Below are 9,091 nucleotides of genomic sequence, written 5' to 3' on the forward strand. Positions count from 1 at the left end.
GCTTTCATAATGTCCGTTGAGTTTTTTAGTCCGAGAATTAGAACCTAGCAGTAGAAAATATCCTTTGAATCCCTGTCCTTATCTTTGCTTGGGGCGTGGCATTGTATGATTGAGGGCTCGTTCTGATTAGCTTCAGGTTTTTGCTGTTTCTCCAATGTGTTGTTAGTGGAGTTGTCACGACTTCTGCCGAAGTTGGTCCCTCTCCGTGTTCGGGCGGCGCAATAACAAAAGTTTATCTCAATACTTTGTTATATACCCTTTGTTTGCAAAAACGTTTTCTGTAAGTCTTCACAAGGTTTTCACACACTGTTGCTGGTATTTTGGCCCATTCCTCCATGCAGATCTCCTCTAGAGCAGTGATGTTTTGGGGCTGTTGCTGGGCAACACAGACTTTCAACTCCCTCCAAAGATTTTCTATGGGGTAGAGATCTGGAGACTGGCTAGGCCACTCCAGGACCTTGAAATGCTTCTTACGACGCCACTCCTTCGTTGCCCGGGCGGTGTGTTTGGGATCATTGTCATGCTGAAAGACCCAGCCACATTTCATCTTCAGTGCCCTTGCTGATGGTAGGCTTTGTTACCTTGGTCCCAGCTCTCTGCAGGTCATTCACTAGGTCCCCCCTGTGGTTCTCGTATTTTTGCTCATCGTTCTTGTGATCATTTTGACCCCACGGGGTAAGATCTTGTGTGGAGCCCCAGATCGAGGGAGATTATCAGTGGTCTTGTATGTCTTCCATTTCCTAATAATTGCTCCCACAGTTGATTTCTTCAAACCAAGCTGCTTACCTATTGCAGATTCAGTCTTCCCAGCCTGGTGCAGGTCTACAATTTTGTTTCTGGTGTCCTTTGACAGCTCTTCGGTCTTGGCTATAGTGGAGTTTGGAATCTGAATGTTTGAGGTTCTGGACAGGTGTCTTTTATACTGATAACAAGTTCAAACAGGTGCCATTAATACAGGTAACGAGTGGAGGACAGAGGAGCCTCTTAAAGAAGAAGTTACAGGTCTGTGAGAGCCAGAAATCTTGCTTGTTTGTGACCAAGTACTCATTTTCCACCATAATTTGCAAATAAATTCCTTAAAAATCCTACAATGTGATTTTCTGGATTTTTTTTTCTCATTTTGTCTGTCATAGTTGAAGTGTACCTATGATGAAAATTACAGGCCTCTCTCATCTTTTTAAGTGGGAGAACTTGCACAATTGGTGGCTGACAAAATCATTTTTTGCCCCACTGTATATACTGTACTCTGTACCATCTACTGCATCTTGCCTATACTGTTCGGCCATCGCTCATTCATATATCTTTATGTACATATTCTTATTCATTCCTTTACACTTGTGTGCATAAGGTAGTTGTTGTGAAATTGTTAGATTACTTGTTAGATATTACTGCATGGTCAGAACTAGAAGCACAAGCATTTCGCTACACTCGCATTAACATCTGCTAACCATGTGTATGTGACAAAAAATACGATTTTCTTTAGTAGCCGTGGACTTTAATGCGGGGAAACTTAAATCAGTTTCACCAAATTTCTATCAGCACGTTAAATGTGCACCCAGAGGGAAAATAACTCTGGACAACCTACACTCCACGAACAAAGATGCATAGAAAGCTCTCCCTCGCCCTCCATTTGGCAAATCTGACGATAATTCATCCTCCTGATTCGTGCTTACAAGCAAAAAATTATAGCCGGATACACCAGTGACTAGATCAATAAAAAAGTGGTCAGATGAAGCTGATGCTAAGCTACAGGACTGTTTTGCTAGCACAGACTGGGATATGTTCCGCAATTCCTCCAATGGCACTGAGGAGTACATCACATTTGTTATTGGCTTCATCACTAAGTGCATCGATGACGTCAACCCCACAGTGACCGCACATACATAACACGACCTAAAGCAATGGATTACAGGCAGCATCCACACTGAGCTAAAGGCTAGAGCTGCTGCTTTCATGGAGCGGAACTCTAACCCGGAAGCTTATAAGAAATCCCGCTATGCCCTCCGACGAACCATCAAACAGGCAAAGCGTCAATACAGGACTAAGATCCAGTCGTACTAAACGACGAGCTCTGACGCTCGTCGGATGTGGCAGGGCCTGCAAACCATTACAGACTACAAAGGGAAGCACAGCCGAGAGCTGCCCAGTGGCACAAGTCTACTGACGAGCTAAGCTACTTCTATGCTTGCTTCGAGGCAAATAACACTGAAACATACATGAGATCACCAGCTGTACCGGAAGACTGTGTGATCACAATCTCTGCAGCTGATGTGAGTAAGACCTTTAGACAGATCAACATTCACAAGGCCGCAGGGCCTGATGGATTATCAGGACGTGTACTGCGAGGATGCGCTGACCAACTAGCAAGTGTCTCCACTGACATTTTCAACCTTTCCCTGTACGAGTCTGTAATACCTTCAAGCAGACCACCATAGTGCCTGTGCCCAAGAACACTAAGGTAACAAACACTAAGGTAACCTGCCTAAATGACTACCGATCCGTAGCACTCATGTCTGTAGCCATGAAGTGCTTTGAAAGGCTGGACATGGCTCACATCAACACCATCATCCCAGAAACCCTAGACACACTCCAATTTGCATACCGCCCCAACAGATCCACAGATGATGCCATCGCTATTGCACTCCACACTGCCCTTTCCACCTGGACCAAAGGAGCACCTATGTGAGAATGCCATTCACTGACAACAGCTCAGCGTTGAACACCATAGTGCCCTCAAAGCTCATCAATCAGCTAAGGACCCTGGGACTAAACACCTCCCTCTGCAACTGGATCCTAGACTTTCTGACGGGCCGCCCCCAGGTGGTAAGGGTAGGTAACAACACATCCGCCACGCTGGTCCTAAACACAGGGGCCCCTTGGGTGTGTGCTCAGCCCCCTCCTGTACTCCCCGTTCACTCAAGACTGCACAGCCAAGTACTACTCCAACACCATCATTAAATTTGCAGATGACACAACAGCGGTAGGCCTGATGACCAACAACAATGAGACAGCCTATAGGGGGGAGGTCAGAGACCTGGCCATATGGTGCCAGGACAACAACCTCTCCCACAACGTGATCAAGATAAAGGAGAAGATTGTGGACTACAGGAAAAAGTGGACCGAGCACGCCCTCATTCTAATCGACGGGGCTGCAGTGGAGCAGGTTGAGATCTTCAAGTTCCTTGGTGTCCACATCACCAACAAACTATCATGGTCCAAGCACACCATGACAGTCATGAATCAGGCACGACAAAACCTATTCCCCCTTAGAAGACTGAAAAGATTTGGCATGGGTCCTCAGATCCTCAAAGGTGTCTACAGCTGCACCATCGAGAGCACTGGTTGCATCACTGCCTGGTATGGCAACTGCTCGGCCTCCGACCGCAAGGCACTACAGAGGGTAGTGCGAACAGCCCAGTACACTACTGGGGCCAAGCTTCCTGCCATCCAGGACCTCTATACCAGGCGGTGTCAAAGGCCCTAAAATTTGTCGAAGACTCCAGCCACCCTAGTCATAGACTGTTCTCTCTGCTACCATGCGGTAAGCGGTAAGCGCCAAGTCTAGGTCCAAGAGGCTTCTAAACAGATTCTACCCCCAAGCTATAAGACTCCTGAACTCTAGTCAAATGCCCCCTCCCCTCTCCACACCACTGCCACTCTCTGTTGTCATCTATGCATAGTCACTTTAATGAACTCTATCTACATGTACATACTACCTCAACTAGCCAGTGCCCCCGCACATTGACTCTGTACCGGGAACCCCCTGTACTGTTATTTTTTTTACTGCTGCTCTTTAATTACTTGTTACTTTTATCTCTTATTCTTATCCATATTTTTTAAACTGCACTGTTGGTTAGGGACTCGTAAGTAAGCATTTCACTGTAAGGTCTACCTGTTGTATTCGGCGCATGTGACTAATACGATTTGATCTTCAAGAAACAGAAATTAGCAAAAAGTCAGTGGTGTATTTGACAAACATTTATTGAAAAAATATAGATTTCAGCAAAAGAAGAAAGGCAAGAACTACAGAGGACAAATAATCATAAAACACAGGACGAGATGTTAACAACTGCCCATTGTGCCAATAGATGGAATGCACTCACATGAGATTTGCCGTGATGTTGACAGATTGGCATGGGAGGTTTATTTCTTATACTGGGTTAAGATGTCCATTTTGGGACACATCCTCAGAAGTGTGCCTTCGAATCAGTGGGTGTTTCAGCCTTTAATCACTAAACACCCTCATCAAAGGTGGCCGGCTAAAGGGTGATCAAGCCTTAGCTTGTGTCCCATGCCCAATTAAGATGTCCCATGGGACTATGCAAGGCAGGGGCGTCCTCTTCCCTGAGCCAGCCCTACAGCTGACCGCATATCTCATATGCCCTCCTCAAGTTGGAGGGATCTGAATTGGGTTCTCAGGTGGGGGTCATGAAGTTATAGCCCAGCAAGGGTCCTTCCGTTTGATCCAGATCCACTGGCTGCCTCTTTCAGCTGCTTGAGAAACTGCTCTGACGGTCTGCCGCAGAGCCTGTCCATGGATTCCAAGTTCTTTCAGCAACCTGATGGCGGAAGAAGCCACGAATCCTCTGCATCCCACTTTAACTGGCCAGACTTTTGCATTCCAGCCACGCTGAGTTGCGTCTGCTGCCAACTCTGTGTAATGCAGTTTCTTACGATCATAGGCCTCTTCAACAGAGTTTTTTCCACGGGACTGTGAGCTCTATGATGTACACAGCCTTTCATGAAGGGGACCAGAGTACCATGTCTGGCCTAAGGTTGGTAGAAGCAATCTCAGGTGGAAAAATGAGTTGCTCGCGAATATCGACAAGCATCTTCCAGTCCCGGGCCATGGCTAGGTGTCCAGTTTCTGGATTCGTAGGAGGATACTTGGGCCTTTTCTGTCCCTCCCGGATGAATGTTGTTGTTTTGACGGGATTGCTTATTTTTGGAAGTAATGAATTGGTTGCACTCCTCTTGGTCTCAAGCGCTGCAGCCAGGCTCTTGAGGACCTGATTGTGCCTCCAGCTGTAGCGGCCTTGTGAGAGGCTGGTCTTGCAACCTGTCATTATATACCTGAGAGTCGCTGGAGCTGGGCAGAGGGGGCAGGTCGGGTCCTCACCATACCATTGATGTAGATTTTTTGGTGATGGAAGCACATCATAAACAGCTCTTATGATGAAGCTGATGTTGCTTGTCTCCATTTGCCAAAGCTCACTCCAGTTGATCTTTCTCCTCTCCGGGCCTTCCCACCACGTCCATTGCCCTTGTTTAGCAAGAGAGACAGCCTTTGCACCTCTTGCAGTCTCCTCCTGTCTGCACACCTCCTCGACCACCAGCTTCCTGCGTTCAGATGTTGTTGCCTTATGGAGCGTTGGTTTGCTTGCTGCCAGGCCAAAGTCTCCTCTTTCATGCTGGATATTCCCCACAATGTCTTGGTGTCTCAGGGCTGATGTTGCTTGCTGCACAGCCTTGGATGATGTCCATTTCCGTCCAGTTTGTAGGGGAGGTGCAGCCTTGCTAATGGTCTGGTCTTTGGAGTCCTTCAATGTCATCTGAAGTCTTACTTTAGAGCACTTGTACTCCTCCGTTAGACTTGTAAGAGGTAGTTCAAGGACCCCTTTGCCATAGAGGCCGATGTTACTCAGGCATCGTGGGATACCCAGCCATTTCTTCACGTATGAGGTAATGGTTCGCTCCATCTTCTCCACTGTTGTTATTGGGACCTCATAGATGGTGAGTGGCCAAATTACCCGGGGGAGAAGTCCAAACTGTAGGCACCAAAGCTTGAGCTTCCCATGCAGTAGGGTCTTGTTGATGTTCTCAAGACCGTCGGCGATGTCCTGCCTTACTTGCTGCACTTGATCTTTATCCCAGAGGCTTTCGTTGTACCATCTACCCAGGCTCTTGACGGGTTGCTCAGACACCGTTGGTATCGGGTCATCTCCAATGCAGAACCTCACATCTTTAAGCTGTCCCTTGACTATGGAGATGCTTCGAGATTTGCTTGGCTTGATTTTCATCCGTGCCCACTTGATGTTATTCTGCAGTTTTGCAAGTTGCCGCCTGGTGCATGCTGCAGTGGTGGTCAGTGTAGTCATGTCATCCATGTATGCTCGGATAGGTGGGAGACAGAGCCCTTCCTTAGTTCTCTCTTACCGCCGACCACCCATGTCGATGCCCTGATGATGACTTCCATGGCCATAGTGAAGGCCAGGAAATTGTACAGCCTGCCATTATGCCTACATCCAAACGCTGCCATGTTGTTGTGAAGTCAGGTGTTGTGAAACACAATTGCAGGTCTTGAAAATAGGCCTTTACCAGTGAAGTGATGGGTTCTGGTACGTGGAAAATGTTGAAGGATTCCCAGAGGAGTTCATGGGGAACTGAGCCAAAGGCATTGGCCAGGTCAAGGAAGATGACAGAGGTCTCTCTTGGCCTTCTGAGCTGTTTTGATCTGGTGCCAAATCATACTAGTATGTTCCAGGCAACCAGAGAAACCAGGAATGCCTGCTTTCTGTACAGATGTATCAATGTACTTGTTCCTTTCCAGATAAGTGGACAGCCTCTGTGCTATTATACTGAAAAAGATCTTCCCTTCGATGTTGAGAAGGGAGATTGGTCGGAATTGACTGATGTCTGTTGCATCCTTCTCTTTCGGGATTAGCACACCACCAGCCATTCGCCATGCCTTTGGTATCATTTCCTTCTGCCACACTATCCTCATGAGCCTCCAAAGAAAGTGTAGAACATCCGGGGCGTTCTTGTAGAGCTTGTATGGTACACCATTAGGCCCAGGAGCCGAGGCCGCTCTTGCTCTTCGGACAACGTTCTCTACTTCCTTCCATTTTGGAGGGTCAGTGTCCAGATTGAATTCTGGTGGTTGAATAGGTGGGATGTCATGTGGGATGATTATCTGCCTTTTTATGTCCTGGTGGACCTTTTTCCAGATGTTCTTCCAGTTCTGGCTTTGGAGTTTTTTTAGGATTCCGCACTTTTCCTTTGCGAAGAGGTCTTTGACAATAGACCTATAGAACTGTGTTCTTGAGTGTTCCTTCTTCCTACGAAGTTTCCTTAAGTTTCCTTATACATCGGTGTTTCATTGAATATATATTTTTAAAGAATTAACCAATGTTGTCAGAGCTAGATTCCACCACGCCTGGTCTCTGCTCCACTCTGTTGGTGAAGTTCATCATAAACATCCTTCGCCATGGAGTGGAGTTTAGTCTGCTAGAGATGGGTAAACGTTCAATGAGAACACACACACACGCACACACACACAAATTGTCCATCGTTGACAATGATAACAAATGCTCCTCTTGTGATTGGGGTAGGGGTGGTTGGGATCAACGCTTCTGGCCCTGATGCCACTTCATGTGGCTGTGGAGGCCGTTGCGGGAGCCGCATAATCTGCTGCTGGTGGGACACGTATGTTGGAATTCCGATAGCGTGATTCCAGCTCCGCGTTGGAGACTCTGGGTGCGTTTCTCACTTCTCTTCTATAGGATGGCACCTTCCAGGTGCTGAACCTCCCTGGCACAGGTGGACTGCCAGGTGGACCTGTCGAATACAAGGGTTTCCAGGCTTGAGGGATCAATGTTGCAGTGCTTCAGCGGGTCCATGCTGTGGCCTTTTAAAGTGCTTTTGTTTGACCTCCCGCAGAGCGTTTGGCTGCACTCAGTTGGCTGTAGAGAACTCGGCGTGGGAGGCAGTGTTCAGGCATTCGGATTAGCCGTTTAGCTTGCTTCGATACAGGTCGACGAAATCTCATTATGGGATAATCTGTCCTACCAGGTTATCCCAAAGATGCATTGGAGGCACCTGATGTCGAAGGCTTCCAAGATTTTGATGTGGCGCCTATACGGGGTCCAGGTCTTTGAGACATAAAGCAGGGTGGAGAAACAAACAGCATTGTATACTGCCACCTTGGTTTGGGTCTTGGGGTTTCGATTTTTTAAAGATCCTGGCACGATGGCGTCCAAAGGAAGCAGAGACTCTATTGACAGAGTGTGGACTTCGGGGAGAGAGAAGCACCTAGGGTGGTGAAATGGGGTACCACTTTGAGGGGAACACCACTGATGTTAAAGGTAGGGAGTGAGGGGGAAGGAGATGAGAGTTGTGCAGTTATTTCTGTCTTTTGCCACTTCATGTGTTTTTATATTGCTGCTTCTTGCTGTTTATTATCTATGCATAGTCACTTTACCCACCTTTACCTACATGTACAAATGACCTTATCTGTATCCCCACACATTGTTATTTTGTGTTACTTTGTGTTTTGTTTCTTTACTTTAGTTTATTTTATTTTATTTTATTTTGGCTTTCCAGTCCATCACCTAAACCACTCAGCCACAACAACCTGATTGTTTTGTCTGTGAGAACTCTGTGTCCTGACAAGCACACTGAAGTGACCTGAGCCTGAAAGAATGAAAAGAGGGTGGTGCACTGGCCTGGTAGTTGTGATCACATGGCCCTGGCCTAAACCCAACGACGTAATGATAACAATTCTGTTTGCAGCAAGATTTCAACAGGGGGTATAGCTCAGTGGTAGAGCAATTGACTGCAGATCAATAGGTCCCTGGTTCAAATCCGGGTGCCCCCTCATTTTCTCTTAGATTTTCCTAATTACCTATCAAAAATACAAGACAACAGTACACTGTAAAAGGGTTACTGTAAATTTGATGGTGATTTACAGGCAGCTTGTGGCAAGTAAAGTTATGTATTTAATATCTCAATAGTTACTGTAATATAAATATGGTATCAAAGCAAGCACTGTCTAATGACACACAGTCCAATAGCGTAAAATGCACTGTATTATACGGTAAAAAGGTCAATGCTACCGTAATCAGAACTAATTCAATTCATTGAGGGGAAGGGTTTGTATGTCCCATATTTTACTTTAATTACAAGGGATTGGTTCAAGCAGGTTGGCTGCTCGGTAAAGTGTTTACACAGTACAGTGTATTAATTAATATGCAGTGTTTTATATCGCTTGCACTTCTAGAGGCCTTAACAAAGGCTTCCAAACTGTGCTCAGGTACAGTTATTTGGTTGTAAAAATGTAACATCAAATTCAGTTAAACTTAAATTATAAACA

The 9,091-nt window shown here is 46.4% G+C and overlaps 1 non-coding gene across 1 annotated transcript; it reads left to right on the forward strand.

The window, feature by feature from the left end:
* Window positions 1-8,524: 8,524 nt before the first annotated feature.
* trnac-gca (transfer RNA cysteine (anticodon GCA)) lies at window positions 8,525-8,596 on the forward strand. Its single transcript has one exon. It is a non-coding gene; the product is annotated as a tRNA-Cys (tRNA).
* The last annotated feature ends 495 nt before the right edge of the window (window positions 8,597-9,091 follow it).

The sequence above is a fragment of the Oncorhynchus keta genome, chromosome 5 (assembly GCF_023373465.1).
Source record: "Oncorhynchus keta strain PuntledgeMale-10-30-2019 chromosome 5, Oket_V2, whole genome shotgun sequence".
NCBI classification, from domain to species: domain Eukaryota; kingdom Metazoa; phylum Chordata; class Actinopteri; order Salmoniformes; family Salmonidae; genus Oncorhynchus; species Oncorhynchus keta.